At 43.5% G+C, this 26,690-nt stretch overlaps 1 protein-coding gene across 3 annotated transcripts in view; it reads left to right on the top strand.

The window, feature by feature from the left end:
• The window catches only part of LOC126183746 (uncharacterized), a 526,769-nt gene that overhangs the window by 364,732 nt on the left and 135,347 nt on the right, over positions 1–26,690 (top strand). The gene's annotated exons all lie outside the window — the stretch shown is intronic.

Below are 26,690 nucleotides of genomic sequence, written 5' to 3'. Positions count from 1 at the left end.
CATTCCGCGAGACGTATGCGGTAAGAAGTAATACATAATCCGACTCTTCCTGGAAAGTGCTCTTTCGAGATTTCAATACTAAACAACTCTGTGCTGCACAATGCCTCTCTTGTAACGAGTTTGTTGAGCATAGAATAAATTTCCTTACTTCCGTCAATGATCACAAGATTTTTGGTCCTCAGACTACCGTTGTCGGTCAGAAATGACCATATTCAGATCTGCAGTAAAACACAGGAAATGTAATACAAATAGTGGACAGATTACATCTTAAAACAATAAAACATGTCATAATGAATAATTATTACTTTTATGGATGTGGAAACATGCGCTTAAACTTCGTTGAGCATCTGGTTAACGCTCTCGCGCCGACCACACAACCCCGTGACGAACCTCGCCGCTCTTCGCTGAATGTTCTCTATCTCTTCTATCATTTCAGATTGTTGAACAATACTCAAGAATCGGTCGAACAAGTGCCTTGTAAGCCACTTCTTTAACGGGTGAATTACATTTCCTTAAGGTTCTTCCTATGAATTTCCGTCTCCCGTCTGCTTCTCCTACTATTTGGTTTTTGTGGTCATTCCACATAAGGTCGCTCCGGATAGATACTCCTAGATACTTTACGGTTGTTACTGTTTCAAACAATTTATCATCAGCAGTCTTGTTTTACAGCAGTGGATTTCTTTTCCTATGTACGTGCAATATGTTACATTTGTGTACGTTCAGTGCAACTGCCAGTCCCTGCACCGTTCATCAATCGTCTGTAGCCCCTTCTGCAAATCGTTATTGTCTTCTGGCGTAGCTACCGACTTATAGACAACCGCATCAAACTGCGGATAGCCTTGGAGATTTTCCAACGCATCCTACCAGATTATTTACATGCACTATAAATAGTAACTGTCCTGTAACACTTCCTTCGGATACCCCCGAAATTAGCTTTACATCTGTCGGTTTTGTTCCATGTTGAGTCTGTATGTTCCTTCTGCAGTATAATTTGAATTTAAAATTCTCCTGATTGCTTTTCGTACCCTCTTTTGTATTTCTTGAGTGTCTCTCTTACTGTTTAAAATGAGAATCTTAGCCCCATAAAGACACTCTAATTTTGATGACCGCGTAGTGTCTCAGTTTCGTGTAAAATTTATAGCTCAGTTCATCAGTTCAGTAAATTGGTAGGTTAAAGAAGACGAAGGCCAGGATATTCAACCAACCAAGGACACTGTACGTACAGTTTGAGGACGAATGAACTACAGACAGTTTATCTTTAGTCATGGCACTCAGCACGTAGCGGCTGACCATAAGTAATGTGAAGAAGAACAGCAGATATTTTTGTTGTTAACGTTCTGTCGACAGTGAGACCACTTTAACAATCGCCTGAAGTCTTTCAAAGAACTGATCCAAGATGACCCATTGAGGATTTATACCCGCTTCTCGCGAATGCGAGTAAATTTTATTAGTTACTTACACTGAAGCATCTTAAAACAATATTCTGAGGGCTTGTAACACTCATGAAAACCATTCATTTCTGAAAAAGTACGAATACGCCGTCTACACATGTGCACGAGGAGATAACCAGAGATGAAGTGACAGAGAGCTAAGAAGAAAAAAGGCATTAAGCGTCACTAATGAGTCTCTTCAAAAAGAAAGGTGTAACACTATTCTGTACGCTTGTGTAGTGACTTCAGCGACAAGTAATAAACAGTTACCATATATAATATTGGCAATTATTCATGTTAAAAAGTTATTAATTAAAAAGGATTCACAAATATAATCATACCAAAGTAAAAAGTCATTGCAGAGGAAGTGTCAGAAGTACAAACAACTTCGCTACGCAACCAATCAATGTCGCTTCTACAAAATATGTATCAACTGTGAGCAACTAGGAGACAGTAACGCATGTTATATAAGAGAAAGAAACAAAAGCTAACTGTTTAAACAGTCCAGACGGACATCTGAAAGGCTGGCAACAACAGCCTCTAATCAAAAACTGCAGCCAACTGGCAGCCGAAGAACTAGATAGAAATACAGCTATGAGGGCAACTGATACATGCTTAACTAAACAATAGCGTAACTCAGGGTGAATAAGGACAAATGGCAGATGCTGAATGGCGCTATCGTCAAGAGAGTTCAGTCACCTGAATTAATAAAAGGAAGACCGTCGAGGAACAGTGAGGAGATGGCGACTAAAATTTAGGAAAGACGTCACTTTTAAACAAACTAGTGAACTTACTTCTTAAAAGAAAAACAGTGGTGGGAATAGGAACTTCGACAGACGCGGTGATCAAAATCTTAGCTGTGTTCGAAGAGTAAGTCGTGTTACTCAATAAAACGGAAAATAGTTGGGAATATCAGTATACGGATAAAAATATGGATTCAGGCAGCCAGTGAGTGATCTAATGAACGACCTGGATTTTTGTTAACTGGATGCAAAGTAAATATTTATTTTCGTAATAGAAATTCAACTTCAGGACTCTGAATACTGAGAAACCTGATACATTTTAAAACAGACGAAATGGGAACCTCGTTCTCTGTCGCTCAGACGTCACGCTCCGACCGAGTTTTGAGTGACGGGGCCCAGTTGTTAATGCCACTAAATGTTGCATGGGCAGGATGTAATCCGAACTTGGAAAATAAATATATTCTCAAGCACCAATAGAAGTAGTCTGTAGATAACAAGTTCTAGGAACAAGTGCTATTACAATTGAAAATAATGGGGGGATTCACGCACTCGTGCTGTTTATCGCAAGTACGTAGAATGCTCAGCTAACGGAGAAAAATATTAATTGTTAGGCCTCTGTAGGCGCTGTCTATCTGAATAAAAGTCTTTTGATTAATAAACTACATCATACTGTAAAACGAAGTAACAATTATTTGAAAAAAAGAGCAGTGTTTCGAGCGATCTGCAGAGATTCTCTTCGAAATGACAGCAGTCTCATCGCAACTAAGAGGTCCGTTGTCCTATGACTTAAACGTAGGCACTTGTTTTAAAAATCTCGTTTAATATTACAATATGACGCTGCTTAATATTCAAGCGGTTTTATTCAAGAACGTGGAGTAGGTCTAACAGCCTGTGTTTAACCTCTATGACTGTTTCTCGCCAGTGATTGAATGTCAAGCCCGTCTCAGAGAATTCTACAACAGCTGACAATAAGGGAAATTATTTAGTAGTTGGAAGGGATACTGTAAGACCGCTTTGTGATGAAAGGAACTGAATCTTATCCCTAGTGTATGTAATCAGTGGCTGATACAGTATTCTTGCACGTAATTAACAAGAGTGATGAACGTTGACTCTGTATTTTGCTCCTTAAACAGACCATTGGCAAGAGCAGTGGCTTTGCCTGTTAATGGGATTGAAGGTAACAGAATCACTTTCGTACTTGTAATATTGTGTCGATGTAGAGTTTCCTTTATGAAATGATTAAGAATATGATAAAGTAGCTAAAATGGTTTCTTAGACGAACAAATTGGCTGTTTCACACAGAGCACTCAATAGATGCAACAGGCCCGCATGCACTACTTCGAGAACTAAGTGAGAACACGTAAGTTTACACAAAAGTATGACGCACATTTCGAAACTGACTGCCAGTTGGCACGAAGTAATCATAAGAGGCAGAACAATGGAAAAACAAAGCACCTGGCTAAATTCTTCGCTCACGTGTGGAATGGCAACTATTTTAAAACGTACTAGTAAAAATACTCCTCAAGGTGTTTGCGGGGCAACCTACGGGGACAAGAAAACAGTCTAATTATTAGAACGAAAATAACAAAAATAATTTCAACGGTAAATAGGAAGCACTAAGCATCCAAGGACAGGTGGGAGTGAATGTCAGTACATCACATTCGACTAATTACACCGTCGCTTGTTACATTTTTAGTAAGAGGTCTGGGCACCGAAATAAGTTGTGTACCGACAGAATAAGTAGCGATACGATATTGCAGTGCCTGTGTTATACCCAATTACGATGCAATGTTCCTTCAGATATGCATGCATCGTAATTGGAAATAACACACGCACTGAAATATCGTATTTATCCGCCGACACAGGACAAGAGACTTTCAAGTAAAATGTCTTCCTTGCACGGGAATAGCCGGCCGCTGTGGCCGAGCGGTTCTAGGCGCTTCAGTCCGGACCGCGCTGCTGCTACGGTCGCAGATTCGAATCCTGCCTCGGGCATGGACGTGTGTGATGTCCTTAGGTTAGTTAGGTTAAGTAGTTCCAAGTCTAGGGGACTGATGACCTCAGATGTTAAGTCCGATAGTGCTTAGAGCCATTTGAACCATTTTTTGCACTGGAATATACACAATGAATGTAAGAGCACAGGTTGTAGACACATGGTTGGCGACATATGGAAGTTTGGGTCGGTGTGAGTCTTGCTCAGATAGTTAAATGGTAAGGCGACAGCTCGCGATAAGTGGGAAATTCGAGTTCGAGTACCGGGCGTCCGCAGCTCGTTGTCTAGTGACGCCGGTACGGTAGCTCAGCGTGTTCGGTCAGAGGGTTAACTACCCTCTGTAACAAAAAACTACGTGAACAGACCAACGGAGAACCTAAATGGGTGTCATCGGACGTCCGCCCCGGACAAATTCTACGAACAATATAGAACAAAATGAGATTAAAAAAAAAAGTGTTTAGCGTTGCTACCTATTGATCACAGGCTCCAGGGTTCGATTCCCGGCAGGGTTGGGGATTTTCTCTGTCTGGGGACTGGGTGTCTGTGTTGCCCTCATCATTTCATCATAATCATCATTCGTGATAGAGGTTCGATTTGATTGTGTAAAACCTGGACTGTGTAAAAAAAGTGGTTCAAATGGCACTGAGCACTATGGGACTTAACAGCTATGGTCATCAGTCCCCTAGAACTTAGAACTACTTAAACCTAACTAACCTAAGGACATCACACAACACCCAGTCATCACTAGGCAGAGAAAATCCCTGACCCCGCCGGGAATCGAACCCGGGAAGACTGTGTAAAAATTGGGACTTCGTACGGCTGCTGAGGACCGTGCAGTTGAGTGCCCCACAAACCAAACATCATCATCATCAAGTGCCGGGCGGCACAGATTTTCATTGTTGTCATTCTGTTATACGAGGGCTATCCACAAAGTACATTACGTTTTGGAATTAAAAATAAATAAAGTATTGGAATTTTTTTTTATTATGTGCAGATGAAAGCCACAATTAAATACTACTTTTCTACATAGTTCCCATTTAAATTAAGGCACTTATCGTAGCGATGGACGAGCTCGGAAATTCCTTCGTCGTAAAATTCGGCCACCTGCGCCTTCAACCACGTGGTTACCTCTTCTTTTGGGACAGAAAAGGTGTGATTTTTGTGGATTTCCTGGAAAGAGGCACTACAATAAACTCTCAAAGGTATTGCCAAACAGTGCACAACCTCAGAAGAGCAATACAAAAGAAGCGCAGGGGAAGGTTGGGCTCAAAGATCTTGCCGATTCACGACAACGCCCGGGCCCACATGGGAAATGCCACTCGTGAAGTTCTCGAATCGTTTAAGTGGGAGTTGTTTCCTCATCCGCCGTCAGTCCCGACCTGGCACCGAGCGACTTCCACTTATTCCCAGCAATGAAGAAGTGGTTGGCTATGCGGCGTTTTGACGACGACGCACAGCTTCAAGAAGAGGTAACCACGTGGTTGAAGGCGCAGGCGGCCGAATTTTACGACGAAGGAATTTCCAAGCTCGTCCATCGCTACGATAAGTGCCTTAATTTAAATGGCAACTATGTAGAAAAGCAGTATTTAAGTGTGGCTGTCATCTGCATATAATAAAAAAATTTCCAATACTTTATTTATTTTTAATTCCAAAACGTAATGTACTTTGTGGATAGCCCTCGTACTACTGGTGCTAATCCATATTCGAAACTGCGAATACATTTAACGAATAAGTAGCGTGTGCCTCCATACAATTTATGGGGTGGGTTGGTTGGGGGAAGAGACCAAACAGCGAGGTCATCGGTCTCGTCGGATTAGGGAAGGACGGGGAGGGAATTAGGCCGTGCCCTTTCAAAGGAAGTATCCCAGCATTTGCCTGGAGCGATTTAGGGAAATCACGGAAAACCCAAGTCAGGATGGCCGGACGCGGGACATACCATTTAGGGAAAGTGCTGGTACTATACAGGAACTGAATATTACACTCTTCTTTGCCAGCGTTTAAAGGGTGTCCGCATTCTGTCTGCATTAAAGAATCAGTACTGGAAAAAATCAAGAACATTTCATTCAACATATGATTGTGGAAACGATATTATCCGATGGCAGTGACGGCATAAGCACAATCCGGATTCGGGAAGAAATTTTCCGAGAAAGTCATCCTATCCAATTCACAGAGCAAATAAGCAATTATTTTGAATAATTGTTAGATCGCACTGAGCACCGTATGCAAAGTTCTATTAGGTTGCTTCTTTATTCGACAGTACATGCAACACGTGTAGATCTTCATGAATCTCATTAATAATGCCTGGAGCTACTTTGTGATAGGAAAAGCGTAAGTAACATATTAATCGGGCGTCATTCCAACTCACTAAGGCACAAACTATTCACACGCTCAAAACATTTGTGAAAAATGCAACACCAAGAAGGCCACATGGGACCTGAAATAAGCGTCACGCCACAGTTGTACTTGTTCTGGGATTAAAGTCTCGTTGATTTTCTTATGCTGCATCATGTTCGCCATCGACTGTGCTATTTATTACAATTTCCACGATTATAATTTCGACCGTAAGTTATTTTCAGGTCGTAAGCTGCAATCAGTATCACTACATACTCCGAGGGACATTCAATAAGTATTGCAACACATTTTTTTTCTCGGCTAATTTCGATTGAAAAATTTCGGAATTTGTTGTTGGACTTCGTCGAATATTCCCGCTTCAGCCGCTATAGTTTCATTAAGTTCCGATAGGTGGCGGCGCTATACGTAGCCTTCAAAACGGCTCCTTAAACGGAGTGCTGTCATTGAGTTTCTTTTGGCGGAAAAGCAGAGCATCGCAGATATTCGTAGGCGCTTACGGAACGTCTCCGGATACCAGGCAGGGAACAAAAGGACGGTGAGTCGTTGGGCGAGGCGTCTGTCATCATCGCAAGAATGTCGCGCAAACCTGTCCGATCTCCCGGGTACCCGCCAGCAGCACACAGCTACGACACCTCCAATGCTGCAACATGCGGACACTCTCATTCAAGCTGATCGACGGATCACGATAAAATATCTCACTGCTCAACTGGAAGTCTCTGTTGGTAGTACTGAAACACCAGTTAGGATACTCAGAGGTGTGTTGCTGCCAATACATCCTATAGCCCGGATCTCGAATCTCACGACTTCCATCTGTTTGGTCCAATGAAGGATGCCCTCCACGGGAAGCAGTACGTGGATGATGGGGAAGTTATAGAGTGGTAACATGCAGGATCGAAAAAGAGGGTTTTGTAGCCAAATGAGAGGGGAATAGTATGGCCTATTTGAATGCTGAATAAAACCAACTTACTTTCCGAAGAAGTGTGTTGCATTATTTATTGAACGCCCCTCGTATAAATTCATGTTCCTTGCTGTGTTTTTTGTCTTTATGTGAAGGTTAATTTTAGGACATACCGTAATGATTTTGATAAGTTTGTCAGTAACCGATAAAATGATTCAGGAGGGAGGTTTGTATATACAGTTCATATGTATTTTGTGCAAATTTGCTGAATTATAATGAATTAAAGTCCCCCGCCGCCTTTTTTTGACTGTACGTGAAGGTTAACTGCAGGCACTGCTATAGTGGTTTTGATACAGATTTCACTAATAGATAGACTGATTCACGAGGAAGTTTTCTGTACATAACATGCAAGTCGTTTACCATAGACACTTAGAGATACACGTGCGAAGCCGGGGCGGATTGCTAGTGCACACTGAAGTTAGACATTCTGCTGACAAAAAGGATACGTGTTTCATAATACATCACAGAAAAATGTGGATGGGGAATTAACAGAAATTACTCAGGTGCTGATTAGGTTTATGACAATGAAAAAAATTGCCTATGATTGCTGACAATGAGAATTCATCACCATGAGAAGGCACCGCCTATTGAATTCAAAGTCTCAAAGTCATGCCATGTATCAAAGAGAGCCAGGAATATTTCTCTACACAGCGCAAAGCACCCACACTGGTTCCTGGAAATTGTGACGAACGAGCTGCGAACCAGTTATACCGCAGACAGGTCAAATAAGCACATTTTCATCCAAACGTGAGCAGCAGGAAAGGCATGAAATCTGTCGTTCTTAGAAGAGAAGATGCAGTTTCGTAGTTAAATGTGGCCCTTCTGAGACAGGGTATACGGGGCTGCTTGAAAGAGGGCAAAACCTTTTAATCTTAAACATTTGTGATATAGTGGTTGCTGTTAACATTGCCCTCAATTCTTAGGAGTCTAAGTGTCACATTTAAACCATCGTCATTTTAAATCATTATCCGTGGCGTTTATCCGCTATGCCACTCAACCGTGCAAGTTGCTAGGCTGAGGGCACCACGATATCGTCCAACATTCATACGACTAGCACTGAAAGACAGGATGAAATGGCCAGAAACACATTTTGTCTCTCAGCACACAAGCGACGTCATTCACATGCCCACTGTAGTCTCTGGCATCTAGACAGTGCAAGCCGAAGCAATAGCACGCGTGCCAAAATTCCATCTCGCAGCGGACGTTGTAAAAATGTTGACGCAGTCAGGTAGCCATCCGTTGCTGTGCCCTAGTGTCGAGCCAGCATTGTGGACGAAGCTGTGAAATCCCTTACGGTCGGTAGCGTTCACGCTTCCCACGCTCGGGTTCCCGGGTTCGATTCCCGGCGGGGTCAGGGGTTTTCTCTGCCTCGTGATGACTGGGTGTTGTGTGATGTCCTTAGGTTAGTTAGGTTTAAGTAGTTCTAAGTTCTAGGGGACTGATGACCATAGCTGTTAAGTCCCATAGTGCTCAGAGCCATTTGAACCATTTGAACCATCCTTTACGGTCGTGCAAACTAGGTGTCTGATAGTACTTGATTGCAAGATTAGTGGCGAAAATTTTAAGCATGTCACGCCCTATTAATATTTGAGGGTGCAATACTAAATGGGACGAAAACGTAAAATCAATATATGCGAATTAAGGATTTACATTTGTTGCAAAGGTTCTCGGAAGGTGTAGTGAATCTGTGAAGGGAATCACGTACAAGACATAAGTGCGACCAATTCTAGAGTATCGTTCCAAATTTTGGAGCCCTTATCAAGTAGGCATGACAACAGCCACCGAAAGAATTCAAAGATGGGCTGCTGGGCTCATCAGGAGTCGGTATAGCCCATATGGAAGTGTAAAAGAAATACTCGGGGAACTTAAATGGAAATCTTTGAAAAGAAGGCCATATAGTTCTCACGAAACACTATGAGTAAAATTAGAGATCTGTATTCGAGGAAGACTGGGAGAATTCTGTTGCTACAATCGTATAACTCGGGTATAAATCAGAAGAAAAACGTAAGTGGAACGAGGGCGCGATCATGTATACAGACAGTCACTTTCCCCTCGCTCAAAACCGCGAATGGAATAGGGCAGAAAACTGCTAATATTGACACGAAATACCCTTCTCCATGCACTGCACGTTTGCTTGATTGCTTGTGGAGTATTTATGTAGATGTAGATCCTGTACTGTGGTCACACGGCGTTGTCCAGTACGGCATGTCGCAGCATACAGTCCCACTTTATCCACTGACTGAACACAGGTATCACTACTGAAGCACCACGCTCCTTGAGAGCCGAAATGTCTCGGAATACCGAACCCATTTCTCATTGAGTGGACATTCTCCTTTGTCGGGACTAACTCAGATTGCTGAGACTGCCCTTTTTTACGGTTTTGGGACTAGCGGTTTTTGCTTTCACGTTTCCGTTTCGTTTGACACCTCTTAACTTACTGAACATGACGTTCAAACCTACATTTCTGATCACTGATCACACAAGGAAAGCCTGCATGTATGTTTTCACGGTTTTGGGACTAGCGGTTTTTGCTTTCACGTTTCCGTTTCGTTTGACACCTCTTAACTTACTGAACATGACGTTCAAACCTACATTTCTGATCACTGATCACACAAGGAAAGCCTGCATGTATGCCATCTCCCTGCAGTGATTGTCCAGTTGTCTTCACATCATTTGACAGTGGATTTTTGTGGGTACATTTTGTCTGGATGTTTGTTTTCACAAGCGGTACTACACGATAGAGCTACTTCCCAAGATCTAACACTTAACGCTGCAAGAGACAGAACCTGCATCAAGATGTGTAAAATTTTTGTTTCAGCAGCAGTTTACCTTTCAGGTGTGCAGAAATTTATTATTTAGTAAAACATGAGTTTTCATGCCTAAATGTACTTGCTACAAGATGAAAAAAAAAATGGGTAGTCCTTGAAGAGTGTACGATTCCATTGGTACCTCCTTATTTTAGACGTCAGTCACTGTTCATTTCACAATGGATATAATTCTCGTAAGGATGCTAGTGATGCCTAGGTTACAGTTTATGACAACCTTGCACTGGAGCCGCTACGAGAGGCAAACCACCAGGACGTCTTTACAGGGTGGTCACAAACACTATGAAAAGCTTGGAATGGTCTTAAGAGGTAGGTTGTGCTGAAAAATAATTGTTAGGAGAAAATTCGATACGTTGTGCCGTTACCGATTTAATTAGAATTCAAATTAACCAATCAGGACGTTGCGTGTGCAAATTCAAGCAGTCCGCCAGATAAAATGAGTGTCAGTTGTTCTCATTGTGTAGATGGTAGCGCACGGGACTGCTCAGTCCTTGACTCGAGTTCGATCCTTGCTACCGTCCCATGTCCAATTTCTGTGTCACTCTCCAAACGAATCACATATTTGCTGACACTGTTGCTGTCGGGGGAAATCAACATGGATTCCGGAAACAGCGATCGTGTGAGACCCAACTCGCTTTATTTGTTCGTGAGACCCAGAATATATTACGAGGGCAGTTAAATAAGTAATGCAACACATTTTTTTCTGAAACAGGGGTTGTTTTATTCAGCATTGAAATACACCAGGTTATTCCCCAATCTTTTAGCTACACAACACTATTTTTCAACGTAATCTCCATTCAATGCTACGGCCTTACGCCACCTTGAAATGAGGGCCTGTATGCCTGCACGGTACCATTCCACTGGTCGATGTCGGAGCCAACGTCGTACTGCATCAATAACTTCTTCATCATCCGTGTACTGCATCCCACGGATTGCGTCCTTCATTGGGCCAAACATATGGAAATCCGACGGTGCGAGATCGGGGCTGTAGGGTGCATGAGGAAGAACAGTCCACTGAAGTTTTGTGAGCTCCTCTCGGGTGCGAAGACTTGTGTGAGGTCTTGCGTTGTCATGAAGAAGGAGAAGTTCGGGAACAAACCTTTGAATATCCCAACTGGTGAACAACTGTGACAGCACTACCAACAGAGATGTCAAGTTGAGCACTGAGTTGTTTGATGGTGATCCGTCGATCATCTCGAACGAGTGCGTTCGCACGCTCCGCCATTGCAGGAGTCACAGCTGTGCACGGCCGGCCCGCACGCGGGAGATCTGACAGTCTTGCTTGACCTTGCGGCGATGATGACACACGCTTTGCCCAACGACTCACCGTGCTTTTGTCCACTGCCAGATCACCGTAGACATTCTGCAAGCGCCTATGAATACCTGAGTTGCCCTGGTTTTCCGCCAAAAGAAACTCGATCACTGCCCATTGTTTGCAACGCACATCCGTTACAGACGCCATTTTAACAGCTCCGTACAGCGCTGCCACCTGTCGGAAGTCAATGAAACTATACGAGACGAAGCGGGAATGTATGAAAATATTCCACAAGAAATTTCCGGATATTTTCAACCAAAATTGGCCGAGAAAAATATGTGTTGCATTACTTATTGAACTGCTCTCGTAGATACAGGCTCCCAGGTAGATGCCATTTTCCATGACTTCCGGAAGGCGTTCGATACAGTTACGCACTGTCGCCTGATAAACAAAGTAAGAGCCTACGGAATATCAGACCAGCTGTGTGGCTGGATTGAAGAGTTTTTAGCAAACAGAACACAGCATGTTGTTATCAATGGAAAGACGTCTACAGACGTTAAAGTAACATCTGGCGTGCCACAGGGGAGTGTTATGGGACCATTGCTTTTCACAATATATATAAATGACCTAGTAGATAGTGTCGGAAGTTCCATGCGGCTTTTCGCGGATGATGCTGTAGTATACAGAGAAGTTGCAGCATTAGAAAATTGCAGCGAAATGCAGGAAGATCTGCCGCGGATAGGCACTTGGTGCAGCGAGTGGCAACTGACCCTTAACATAGACAAATGTAATGTACTGCGAACACATAGAAAGAAGGATACTTTACTGTATGATTATATGATAGCGGAACAAACACTGGTCGCAGTTACTTCTGTAAAATATCTGGGAGTATGCGTGCGGAATGATTTGAAGTGTAATGATAATATAAAAGTAATTGTTGGTAAGGCGGGTGCCAGTTTGAGATTCATTGGGAGAGTCCTTAGAAAATGTAGTCCATCAACAAAGGAGGTGGCTTACAAAACACTCGTTCGACCTGTACTTGAGTATTGCTCATCAGTGTGGGATCCGTACCAGGTCGGGTTGACAGAGGAGGTAGAGAAGATCCAAAGACGAGCGGCGCGTTTCGTCACAGGGTTAATTGGTAAGCGTGATTGCGTTACGGAGATGTTTAGCAAAGTCAAGTGGCAGTCTCTGCAAGAGAGGCACTCTGCATCGCGGTGTAGCTTGATGTCCGGGTTTCGAGAGGGTCCGTTTCTGGATGAGGTATCTACACTCCTGGAAATGGAAAAAAGAACACATTGACACCGGTGTGTCAGACCCACCATACTTGCTCCGGACACTGCGAGAGGGCTGTACAAGCAATGATCACACGCACGGCACAGCGGACACACCAGGAACCGCGGTGTTGGCCGTCGAATGGCGCTAGCTGCGCAGCATTTGTGCACCGCCGCCGTCAGTGTCAGCCAGTTTGCCGTGGCATACGGAGCTCCATCGCAGTCTTTAACACTGGTAGCATGCCGCGACAGCGTGGACGTGAACCGTATGTGCAGTTGACGGACTTTGAGCGAGGGCGTATAGTGGGCATGCGGGAGGCCGGGTGGACGTACCGCCGAATTGCTCAACACGTGGGGCGTGAGGTCTCCACAGTACATCGATGTTGTCACCAGTGGTCAGCGGAAGGTACACGTGCCCGTCGACCTGGGACCGGACCGCAGCGACGCACGGATGCACGCCAAGACCGTAGGATCCTACGCAGTGCCGTAGGGGACCGCACCGCCACTTCCCAGCAAATTAGGGACACTGTTGCTCCTGGGGTATCGGCGAGGACCATTCGCAACCGTCTCCATGAAGCTGGGCTACGGTCCCGCACACTGTTAGGCCGTCTTCCGCTCACGCCCCAACATCGTGCAGCCCGCCTCCAGTGGTGTCGCGACAGGCGTGAATGGAGGGACGAATGGAGACGTGTCGTCTTCAGCGATGAGAGTCGCTTCTGCCATGGTGCCAATGATGGTCGTATGCGTGTTTGGCGCCGTGCAGGTGAGAGCCACAATCAGGACTGCATACGACCGAGGCACACAGGGCCAACACCCGGCATCATGGTGTGGGGAGCGATCTCCTACACTGGCCGTACACCACTGGTGATCGTCGAGGGGACACTGAATAGTGCACGGTACATCCAAACCGTCATCGAACCCATCGTTCTACCATTCCTAGACCGGCAAGGGAACTTGCTGTTCCAACAGGACAATGCACGTCCGCATGTATCCCGTGCCACCCAACGTGCTCTAGAAGGTGTAAGTCAACTACCCTGGCCAGCAAGATCTCCGGATCTGTCCCCCATTGAGCATGTTTGGGACTGGATGAAGCGTCGTCTCACGCGGTCTGCACGTCCAGCACGAACGCTGGTCCAACTGAGGCGCCAGGTGGAAATGGCATGGCAAGCAGTTCCACAGGACTACATCCAGCATCTCTACGATCGTCTCCATGGGAGAATAGCAGCCTGCATTGCTGCGAAAGGTGGATATACACTGTACTAGTGCCGACATTGTGCATGCTCTGTTGCCTGTGTCTATGTGCCTGTGGTTCTGTCAGTGTGATCATGTGATGTATCTGACCCCAGGAATGTGTCAATAAAGTTTCCCCTTCCTGGGACAATGAATTCACGGTGTCGGCTCTTTGGGTGAATCACATTTTTGCTGTACTAGTTCGATGGTCGTCTCCACAAACGTCGTCGTCGAGGTAAACGGCGTCTCGAAACGTGCAGCCCGCCACGGACGCAGGCTGGTGGGAGCAGTATTATGCTACGGGTGACAGTCTCCTACACTTGCGTGGAACTTGTGGTAATAATCAAAGACACGCTGACAGCTGCGAACCACCTCCATCCCTTCGTGCTTGATGTCCTCTCCGACGGCGATGTCGTCTTTCAGCAGTATAATTGTCAGTGTCCCAGAGCCAGAACCGTGCTACAGTGGTTTGAGGAGCTTTATAGTGAACTCACTTTGACGTCTCAGCGACCAAATTCGCTTGATGTAAATCCTATGGAACCCGTATGGGTTGCTATCGGACACCATCACCGCGTACGCTAATGAGCGGCCCGTTATTTAGAAGAATTACATGACCTGTGAGTAGACATCTAATGCCACACACCTCCACAAACCTACTAACAAACTGTCGGATCCCTAGTACGCAGAATCAGTGATGTAATTCGTTCCAAAGACGGACAAACAACCTATTAAGCAGGTGGTCATAATGTTTTGGCTCATCAGTGTAGTTTTCATTGCAAATAAAAAACACGTTAAATATTATTTTATAAAAATTAGTTAATAAAGATTGTTTGGATTAAAAAAACATTAAAAATTATTTTTTCATCTATATTTATTTTACGCTTCACGGAAATGCTAGTTGGACTTGGGCAGTTAGGCATCTAACCTAGGGCGCGCAAATGGCAAACGAGCATTCTACCACGGAGCCACGCTGCCCCTTCGAAGTAGCGAACTTATATCTCTATTAGCGTGCTAAAGAGACTCAGAAAATTTCAATATCGGTTTTCTCGAGAATTTTTGAGAGTTGCATTTAACAGCTTTTAGAGAGAACGAAATAATGTTGAGAGATCGGTGACAATGTGCTTTGCTATCAGCGAAGGTAAAACAAAACTGCAGATACTGCGATCGTCGTGTGACTATTGCCTCCCGTCGGGTAGACCGTTCGCCGGGTGCAAGTGTTTCGATTTGATGCTACCTTGGCGGCTTGCGCGTCGATGGGGATGAAATGATGATGATTAGGACAACACAATGTCCAGTCCCTGAGTGGAGAAAATCTCCGCCCCAGCCGGAAATCGAACCCGGGCCCTTTGGTGACATTCCGTCGCGCTGACCACTCAGCAACCGGGGGCGGACAAATACTGCGGTAAGAAAACTTCTCACGTGAGAGTAGGTCGTACAAAGGAGTGATGTTATAATTAGGAGTTTCTGATTCCAGTACCGTTGACGACGCATTATAACTATCCAGGTTGATGGTAACATTGAAAAGGCCATTAACTAGTCGAAAGTAATCACATTGTCATGTATTATGCTAAGGAATATCAATGTGGACTCATGCTGTCACCAATGGCTTCAGTATTTTACTCAACTTCACTGCCGTTCACCCCACACTGAGTGTCGAAATCTTGAGCCAATGTTAGACATATGGTGAACAATCCTAAACTGAGTACTTTAGAGTAAGGAACCAAAATTTGGAAATTAATGTTTTAGGCTGTTTGAGGTCTCCAGCTAAGTAAAGTCGAATGGCATGAATAGCTGAGAAACATCGAAGGCCATGGTAATCCGGCTTATTAAAAACGTTTTTCCCATTCGTCATGCTAGCAGGCCATTTCCGTCGTGAAAAAATGAGATTTGCGTGGGTATGTGTACCTGTTAAGAGTAGATGAGTGTAATGTGTGTGTGTGTGTGTGTGTGTTTGTCGCAGTATGGTCCGATGTAAGAAAGGATTTTTTTACCATATCATTTGTTTTATAACGTTCAACAGTTACGTTTTGTTTTATAACGTTCAACAGTTACGTTTAACAGAGAATTTGTGTTGATATATTTCTGGTCGTTAACCATGTTTTTGTACTGTGCACTGGCTTTCTGAATATAATATTTTTCCCGCACTGGTGGAAGGCATTTATTATGGTTCTTTATCCCGATGATTTTCATATCTGGTTGGATGATGATTGAGGTGTTTTAAGTGCTCTGCAAATGTGAATGGGGTTGTTTCATACTTCCAATCCCCGATGTGTTCTTTGTTCTGTGTTTTGAAATCCCTGCATGTCATGCCTCTATTCGCTGTAGTGGTTTGCAACTTTGACCTTCAAGTCCGTATAACCCTGATCCAAAGAATTTGTCCCTATTTATTGTAGGATAGCCTAAGGTTCGAGAGTTTGTACAGCTGTATATCATATATGGTGGACCTTTTTCTTTAGTAAACTTGCCACTCTGAGAGTTAATTTACGTATGTAAAGTCATAGTGATCATATGCTTTGTCTCTGTGTGATGTTGTCATTGTGTATGTGTATTCTGTGTATACACAATGACAATTCTACAAAGAAACAAATGCACATGGTACACTATTTCTGAGACTCATAAGTTCACTTACAGAATGGCAAACTAATTAAAGAAATGGAGCCACCTTATATAAAACTCTCCAGACTTAAGCCAATCGACAGTCAAGAAGGACAAATTCTTGGGATCAGGAATACAAAACTGAACGTCAAAGTTGCAACACGTGATAGCCTGCATAGGCATGAAGTGCAGGAATTTTAAAACACACTACAAAGAATACATCAGAGGTTGGAAGTACGAAAGAAACTAATCCAAATTTGCAGAGCACTTGAAACACCATAACCATTATCCTGCCAACCAAGAACAAGATATGAAAATATCAGGAAAAACACCATAACAAATGCTTTATAACAATGCAGCAAAACTACCATATTCAGAATGCTAGTGCAGAGAAAAAACACCTGGTAAACGACCAGACACATATAAAAAAACTTTGCTAAACCTGAAAAAACAAATGATAAGGTAAAAAAATTCATTCATACATCCAACCACATTAAGACAAACACATATTCACTTCCGCCCAATCACTAACCCACCCTCCCACCCACCCACACACACACACACACACACACACACACACACACACACACACACACAGGGAGAGAGAGAGAGAGAGAGAGAGAGGGAGGGAGACAGAGACAGACAGAGATAATTGATATATTGCCGCGCGGGATTAGCCGAGCGGTCTAGGACGCTGCAGTCATGGACTGTGCGGCTGGTCCCGGCGGAGGTTCGAGTCCACCCTCGGGCATGGGTGTGTGTGTTTGTCCTTAGTATAATTTAGGTTAAGTAGTGTGTAAGCTTAGGGACTGATGACCTTAGCAGTTAAGTTCCATAAGATTTCACACACATTTGAACATTTTTAGATAATTGATATCACCAACACGCATTCAATAGCTGCCAGGAACATTTGACAGTCGGCAATACCATCCAAAACATAACAGCAAAACGAAAGATCATTTCCTAGTGTTGCTACAACAAAATTTCCTATGGCAGTAAGCAGAAGAATAACAGCTGTAAAACAGGATATGAGCACATATACGAGAGGTGTTCAGTATGTAACGCAAAACACTTTTCTCTCGGCCAATTTCGGTTGGAAAAATGAGGAATTTTTCTGTAGGACGTCATGGAATATTCCCGCTTCAGTCACTATAGTTTCATGAATTTCCAATAGGTGGCGGCTCTATACGTAGTCCTCAAAATAGCATTTGCAACGGAGATGCATTCGCAGCAGAGACTTGACTCTGAGTTTCTTTTGTCGGAAAACTAGAACACCGGATATACTCATAAGCGATCCCACAATGTCTACGGAGACCTGGCAGTGAACAAGAGCACGGCGAGTCGTTGGGCGAGGCGTTTGTCAGCATCGCAATAAGGTCGAGCAAACTTATCCGATATCCCGCGTGCCGACCGACAACACACAGCTATGACTCCTGCTGTATTGGAACGTGTGGACTCTCTCATTCAAAGTGATCGAAAGATCACAATCATACACCGCGCTGCACAACTGGACACGTCTGCACACTCGAGAGGAGCTCACAAAACTTCACTGGACTGTTTTTCCTCATCCATCGTGCAGCCCGGATCTCGCACCTTGTGACTTCCATTTGTTTAGCCCAACGAAGGATACACTCCGCAGGAATTAATACGTGGATGTGGGGAGGTTACTGATGCAGCAAGACGTTACCTCTGACGTCGACCAGTAGAGTGGTACCATGCGGTCGTACCGCCCTCCCATTAATGTGACGTATGGCCAGCCGGAGTGGCCGAGCGGTTCTAGGCGCTACAGTCTGGAACCACTCGACCGCTACGGTCGCAGGTTCGAATCCTGCCTCGGGCATGGATGTGTGTGATGTCCTTAGGTTAGTTAGGTTTAAGCAGTTCTAAGTTCTAGGGGACTGATGACCTCAGAAGTTAAGTCCCATAGTCCTCAGAGCCATTTGAACCATTTTTGTGACGTATGGCCGGTGCATTGAACGGAGATTATGTTAAAAAATAGTGTTTCGTAGCCAAAAGAGTGGGGAATAATGTGATGCATTGTAATCCTGAACAAAACCAACCTGCTTTCAGAACAAAATCTGTTACATTACTCACTGAAGGCGCCTCGTAGATCAACATCTACAAAATTTAAGTAGAAATTTTAACTATTACTACATCAATGAAAAGCCGAATATACCAGAAGTATTTATAACCACAATATACAACGTAAGAAATGAAAAGAAAAATAGCATAAAGAAAAGTACGTATATATATTTTAGGTCACTGAAGATACCTTGCAAATAAAAAATGCGTCGTACTCAGTTGGGATAAGGCAGACCCAAAGTAATAATTATCAACATAATATTATACGCAACTGACGTGGTACTCCATCGTGATGCGCTGTCTGTTGTTTGAGACTGTACCTCTTTTTGCCTACCAGTAGAGGTGAATTCAGCATGACGGTTCACCATCAAACTTCGATATTAAAATACATCAGTGCCTGAGCAACAGATACTCACCTCCTTCAATTGGAAACGGAGTTCCTTTTCCAGCTGACGACGATAACCGGGTCTCACATCTTGTGTTTTATTTTGTTGTATAATTACTCTGTTTATACCGCTAGAATACCTTTCTCAAAGGTTCTAAGGAAAGAAGTCTCAGAAAACGAGAGAGAACAGCTAAATTGTTGTGGATGTGTACTTTCCTGCATTTTTTTTCAACCCGAATGTAATGCGGTACTGACCACCAGATGTTACGAGAGGGGGGTCATAGTACAAAAGGAGGTGGGGAGTTCTGTGTAGGTAGTATAGAAGGGGTAGCAGCAGACTGGGTTGGTCACGAGAGCTCAGTCACTTCTAACGTTGGCTAGTAACTGGATGTCACCTGAACAAATCCATCAGGACTGTTGCATCTCCACTAAAGCTGCCCACGTTGACCATTGGTGAAATGATTGTGAACTGGAAATGCAATGGAACATCCAAAGTTACAACAAGACCGCCGAACAGTACGGTGGGTTGTTGTAAAAAAAATCGCTTAAAATCAACGGAAGGAATCAGCAGTTCAGTTAGCACAATGACTGTACGTAGAGAATTTAAAAAAATTGTGTACGATAGTCAAGCAGCTCTTCACGAGCCAAACAGTTGTGCAGTCAGTGATAAGCAACACTTGACGCGATGTAAAGAGAGACGCCACTGGCCAGTGAATGATCGGAAATGAGTTACTTGGAGGGATGAATCACGATATACTACGCGACAACCTGATGGATGTGTTTGGCGAATCCTGGAGAACGTTACATGCCGTCGTGTGTAGTGCTAACAACCAGAGAGGAGGAGGTGGTATTCTGGTATGCGTTTTTTTCCGGTTAAGGTGTTGTCCCGTTGTTGTACTGAAGGAAACGTTAAATGCGACTGGATACGAACACATTTTACAGAATTGTGTACTGCGTACATTAGAGAAACCATTTTTACACGTTAGTTGTTTGTATCAGCATGACAATGCATCCTGTCGTAATGCTGCAGCTGTGAGACAATGGTTTGTGGGCAATAACATCCCTGAAATGGACTGGCCTACCCAAAGTCCCGATCTGAACCTAATGGAATACCTTTGGGTTGAGTTAGAACGTCAACTTCGCTTCAGACCACAGCATCCAACATCACTACTTTCTCTGGTTTCGGCTCTGGAGGAAGATTCAAATGGTTCACATGGCTCTAAGCACTATGGGACTTAACATCTGAGGTCATCAGTCCCCTTGACTTAGAACTACTTAAACTTAATTAACCTAAGGACATCACACACATCCATGTCCGAGGCAGGATTCGAACCTGCGACTGTAGCAGCAGCGCGGCTTCGGACTGAAGCGGCTAGAAGCGCTCGGTCACAGCGGCCGGCTTGTGGAGGAAGGACTGGCTGCCATTCCTCAACAGATATTCAGTCACATCACTGGACGTGCCCCAGGTAGAGTTCAAGCCGTCAGAGAGGCGAAGCATGGACACATCCATATTGATGAATACTAATAGGTGTCCATATACTTTTGATCAGACGGTGTAAAAAACACAATATCAAATAAATCGAGAGTAATATTGATTAAGAGAAAAGAGATAAAACGATTCCATCAGATGACTTATCTTTTACCAAATTTGTCTCACTAATGTTTGCACACCTGCAATTATAACTTAATACTGAAACAACTTGCTACTAAAGTCCAGCCATTGACGCAAACGTTAAAGAATCTCAACCCTTTCCCTGTTTTACTGTAATTAGTACAAATATTAACTTTCCCGAAACATAGATTTCCTAAGGTGGTAACTCAGTACATAGCTTACCCGTGTGTGGCCAAAGGCATAGGTCGTATTCGAATAATGTAACTATCACTTGGTGGTTCATTCTATAAACAACGGCAGTGAAAAACTGAATAAATTTAGAAAAGTTTTAATTATTATTTTAGAAAAGTGGAAGGGAGATATTTGCAGACAGCATGCAGGAAGGTGGGAAACGTCGACGCGCCATATCGACCGCAGTTGGCCCCGCGCCAGAGGAATCGTGCCGCCGAGTCCACCCCTCGCTGTCTACAAATTCTCTCAGCCTTCATAATCGCCCTTCTACTGTGGACCATGATACTATTTGCTCTTATTAGTTCACCAATCTAAGAGATGTTTTTGGTAAATATAGACCACATTGAACCAAACAGCAATGTTCAGCGATTAATCGAGTCTGTTTAAGATGACCGTTTTAAACAAACGGTGCCTTCTCGACCTCTCGAAGTACTTGCAGATCTAGTCAGATATGCAAACACGAGTACTAACCCGCTCTTCTGTCATATTGTGCGGCGTATTTATCTTATCGAGCTACTAGTGTGAGCGCACAGTCTCTGCTCTAACTAGAACCTAGGCAGCCATGAAAGCCTTCCGAGCGAAGCGCGATAATCATTTTTTTATGAGGCTCAGTCAAATGAACATGAGAGAGATGGAAAAAAGTACGTAAACTGTTTTTATTTCAAATTAGCCATAATTGTTAAAACATTTACATATCTGTGAGACAAGACTGTCATTATCCTCATGGAAAAATATTTGTGGTTGCCTACGAAATTATGATTTTACCCAAATGTGCACCTCTCCTCAGAAACAAACCGACAGTCACGAATGTCTTTCTTCGGGGCTCCAAAAATGTGGAAATCACATGGGGAGAGATGAGTACTACTTTTGAAACTTTTTCGAAACAACTTTGGCAACATGTGGGCGGGCAGAAGTTTCGCTGGGAAGTCCTTACACATCCTACATACATTTTCTATCTCTCCTCCTGCGATTTCCATATTTTTGGAGACCTGAAGAAAGACATTCGTGGCCGTCGATTTGCTTCAGGCGAAGAGGTGCAGGTCTGAGGAACAGTAATGTTTCCGCAGGCAACCGCAAATATTTTTTCATGAAGGTACTGACTTTCTTGTTTCACAGTCTCATGCATTAACGTGTAATAATAAGCAGTTTACTTAATTTTTCTTCATTTATCTCATTTTCAGTCGCTTGCCCCTTATATGCCGATGATCTTGCTCCTTTCCGTGCCTGCTGAGAAAAACTGGAGAAATATTCCGTCTTTTGCAAGGCCTAGTTACTACTATGAAGTCTCTTCTAAACTGGTACCACAAGAATTCATTATTCTAACGTTTATTTATTTAGTGGTTGTAACGTATATCCTTTACAAAGCAGTTACCTGTTCCAGTCAATAATTACTTTGTTACACATCTTTACTAATTTTTATACATCTCTGTAATCACCTCGTTGAGTCAACGATGAAACGGCTTTTGAAAACTAGAAGTTGGTGTGAAACACTAGTGCAACCGAAACTAATGCTATTACGACTTCTGCTACCGCCATCTCCACTACTACTACTTGTACTACTACTACTACTACTACAACTACTGACGTCACTATTATTACTATTTCTGTTAAAATAAGAGTTTCTGTCGATTAAATCATCCATCGTTTGTACTCGTCCCAGTAACTGACAGATTTGTCAGCAACCATCAATTACTCTCGATTTCTCCCAACAACATAGATTCTCCACCTAGGCCCAATAGTGCTAATTCTTATTGGCTAAATAACTCACACCCCTCCTGAGAAAATTATCTTCTTTCTGATTTTAATCGACACTGACTCTCTGTTTCGTAGTGAAAGTCTATTACTAAATAGAGTGTCCGCCCCCGGTAGCTGAATGGTCAGCGTGACGAATTGTAAATCCTCTTGGCCCGGGTTCGATTCCGGCTGCGTCGGGGAATTTTCTCCACCCAGGGACTGGGTGTTGTGCTGTCCTCATCATCTTCCTATCAACCTCATCCACTGCAGGTCGCCGAAGTGGCATCAAATTGAAAGACCGGCACCAAGCGAACGGCTTGCCCGACGGGGGGCCCTAGCCATACGATTAAATAAAACTTAGTAGAGCCGGTTTTGTTTTTCTACAACGTGGTCTGAATGACGTTACAGTGTAGTATGCTCTGATGAACAAGTACCCTTACGTCAGTGTACTTGTGTTAGTTCTTTGCCAATCTTCTACGGAGATGTTTTCCGTGTTATCCTCAGCTCTGTCGCCTCTGCATTGCTGCCAATTAATATTGCAACACTAGTGAGGATAGAAAATGCCTAGATTTTACTTACTTTGCGTATGCTGTATGACATGAAGAATAAATGATTAAAATTGTAGGTGACTTGGGGGTGTAGAAGGCACGAAACTTAGCGCACGGAGCTGCCACCATTGACAGAAACAATGGCTATAGTCCGGCTGGGCATCGAGTTGAACTGTGCTTGGATGAAAGATATAGGTACATCATTTCATGCTGCTTTAACTCTATACCAGAGTTCATCAGTCGTAGTGAGCGATGACGAGTGGCGAGACAGTCTCTCTGCGATTCACCGTCAAGTATTTTCAATAGGAGCCATATCTGGAGAACAGGGTGACCGGGACATCAGTCGAAGTACCTCTGCATCGAGATACGTCAGGACAGCAGAGCAACATGCGGTTTTGCGTTATCTTGTTGAAACATAATGTCACTGCGACCTCGAAAATAGGGCACAGTTTATTAACAGTGTTAAAATACACACCCATATCGCTAAACTATAAAATAAACTCTGAGACAAAACTATGATGTACCACGAAGGAATTATGCGATGAGACGGATATCGGTAGATGTGATGTACATATACAGACAAACAAATGATTACAGTTTCAGGAAAACTGGAGGATTTATTCAAGAGACATAGTTTCACAAATTGAAGAAGTCAATAAGCATTGGTCCATCTATGGCCTTACGCAAGCAGTTATTCGGCTTGGCACTGATTAACAGAGTTGCTGGATGTCTTCCTTGGGGATATCGTGCCAAATTCTGTCCTATTGGTGCGTTAGATCGTCAAAATCCAGAGATGGTTGGAGGGCCCTGCCCGTAATGCTCCAGACGTTCTCAATTGGGGAGACACCAGGCGACCACGCTGGCCAATGTAGTGTCTGAAAAACACGAAAACAAGCATTAGAAACTCTCGTCTTCGTTGGTTCAAATGGTTCAAATGGCTCTAAGCACTATGGTACTTAACATCTGAGGTCATCAGTCCGCTAAGCTTAGAACTAAGCAAACCTAACTAACCTAAGGACATCACACACATCCATGTCGGACGCAGGTTCGAACCTACGACCGTAGCAGCCGCGTGGTTCCGGACTGAAGCGCCTAGAACCGCTCGTCCACAGTGGCCGGCTCTTCATTGGTCGTCAGCTCTCAGTTCGAAGCGGCATTCATCACTGAAGACAATTCTACTCCAGTAATGAGATTCCAGGTTGAAAACGCGTCTGGAGACACCCCGCACTGTGGTGGGATATCAACCAGACTGCTAACCGCCAAACGGCTCGACAGGCAGGAGTGACGATAGTCTAGGATGCCATTTCTTTTCATAGCAAGACCATTTGGTTGTCATCTAAGGCGGCCTTACAGCACGGTAGTATATCGACTATATTCTACGCCCCGTTTTGTTGCCCTTCATGGCAATCTATCTTGGGCTTACATTTCAGCAAGACAATGCCCACCCGTACACGGCGAGAGTTTCTACTGCTTGCCTTCTTGCTCGCCAAACCCTGCCTTGGGCAACAAGGTCGACAGATATATCCCAAATTGAGAACGTTTGGAGCATTGTAGGCAGGGTCCGCCTATCACGGGATTTAGACGATCTAACGCACCAATTGGACAGAATTGACACGATATTCCTCAGGAGGACATCCAACAGTCCTACCGATCGACGCCAAGCCGAATAACTGCTTTTATAAGCGTCAAAGATGAACCAATGCATTACTGACTTGCTCCATTTGTGAAGCTCTTTCTCTAGAATAAATGATCCAGTTTTTCTGAAATATAACCATTTGTTTGCATGTAAATGTGCATCACATCTACCGATTTCAGTCCGATTCGGATAATTCCTTTGTGGTCTTTCCTTTTCTTCCTTGGAGTGTATCGATAAACTAGAAAATACATTAAAATACTACATGGCCATGAAGATACATACAATAATATTGTATGGTTACAAAAATACTTGTATTGCATGGTTGTCTGGACTGCACATAATATGTCATGTATTGTGTTACTTCAGGGGTGGGATGTGAAGTTTGCGACTCATGCAGTATTCTTCTATTGTGATGCTTTATGCAAAACCGGTACTCGTCTAAAAAGATGATGTGGTGCCGCTCCTGTGTCCATTGTTGTTGGATGAACATCTATTGCGCTCCTCTCTATGCTGCCGCGTCAAGGGAAACCTCTGACAGCCCATGCTTTTCCAGACGTCGTCACACTGTGTACACTTGTTTTGCTACTAACAAAACCCTTTTATGACTCGAGGTACGTGATGTGGATGTGGGATCAATATGTTCGTGTTCTTGGGCGCTATTCGCGCGAGGCCCTCAAGCAGCCGCATGGCGTCGAGTATGGACTTTCTGAACCTATCGATTCCACTTACGGATGCCAGTCGTGGGGTCGCGACTAATGTGGACAACAATATCGCTGAACGATAAACGGCAGTATAGATAGTCCACGATCTTGCCCCTCTCGTTTTCCTAAACGTGCTGGTAGATGTTTCTCTTTCTTACACACGGTATAACAGTTGGTGCAATCTCCTTCTTACACGCGGTATTAACAGTTGATACAATCTTATGAAGGTAGCGGTAGCGCATAAGTTTAATCCCTCTATTGCCGATTTTTTACGAAATTCCGACACTTGTTTCCTTTCTGTAAAAATATGCGTTTCGAAGTAACTTTCAGTATATAAGTAGACTCATAATGCAGTCCCATGTTGTCAGAGGAGTGAACTTTTCCATTTTCCACACGATTTCCTTGTCCTGGTGAGACTGACATTCAGAAAGATTCAAGCTGTCTAATTTTATGACTATTTTTAATTTATTAACTGAGCATACAATGAAGGACTCGTGCATTTTTTCTATTTGGTTTGACAATAATTAGATTGTCTTTCTCTAGGCTTCACTTCCATACAAAAACTCAGTGTATTCAATGAAGCTATTAAGATACGTTCAAAGTAACACCCCATAGATAAAATCTTCGAAGATTTTTTTGTATGTTCATCTTATGATCTCCATGGTACCTCTCTGTCGTTACAATAGCTCCGAAATGGTCATACAGGCATTTAGGTGTTACAAGCTCAAACATTAACGTCAACGGCTTATTTGATCATAACGTTGGATATTCCATTTTCCTGATCAAATAAGACTGATTTTAATTTAGCACGTGCAGCTTTGTGTGGAATTACAATCATTTACAGAGGCACTGTCCTCGTAATCTTGCTTTACTTTACATGTTAGTCAACACAGTATCGAAATATCGATGGTTATGAGCAGAGGAAATCAGTGGGAGGAAAAGAAAATTCAATGCTTTTGATTACTGAAGGTAGAAAACCGTCAATATCCATATTTCGGCTTCTATACTGGTTAGCTAACCTTGAGTTAACATGTTTATCGTGATATACGTAACTTAAAATACGTAGAACGCCTGGTTAGATGAAAGAGAGGGCCTGACAAATGGGT

This window comes from Schistocerca cancellata, chromosome 4 (genome assembly GCF_023864275.1).
Source record: "Schistocerca cancellata isolate TAMUIC-IGC-003103 chromosome 4, iqSchCanc2.1, whole genome shotgun sequence".
Classification (NCBI taxonomy): Eukaryota; Metazoa; Arthropoda; class Insecta; order Orthoptera; family Acrididae; genus Schistocerca; species Schistocerca cancellata.
This window is presented reverse-complemented; position numbering and strand designations above follow the sequence as displayed.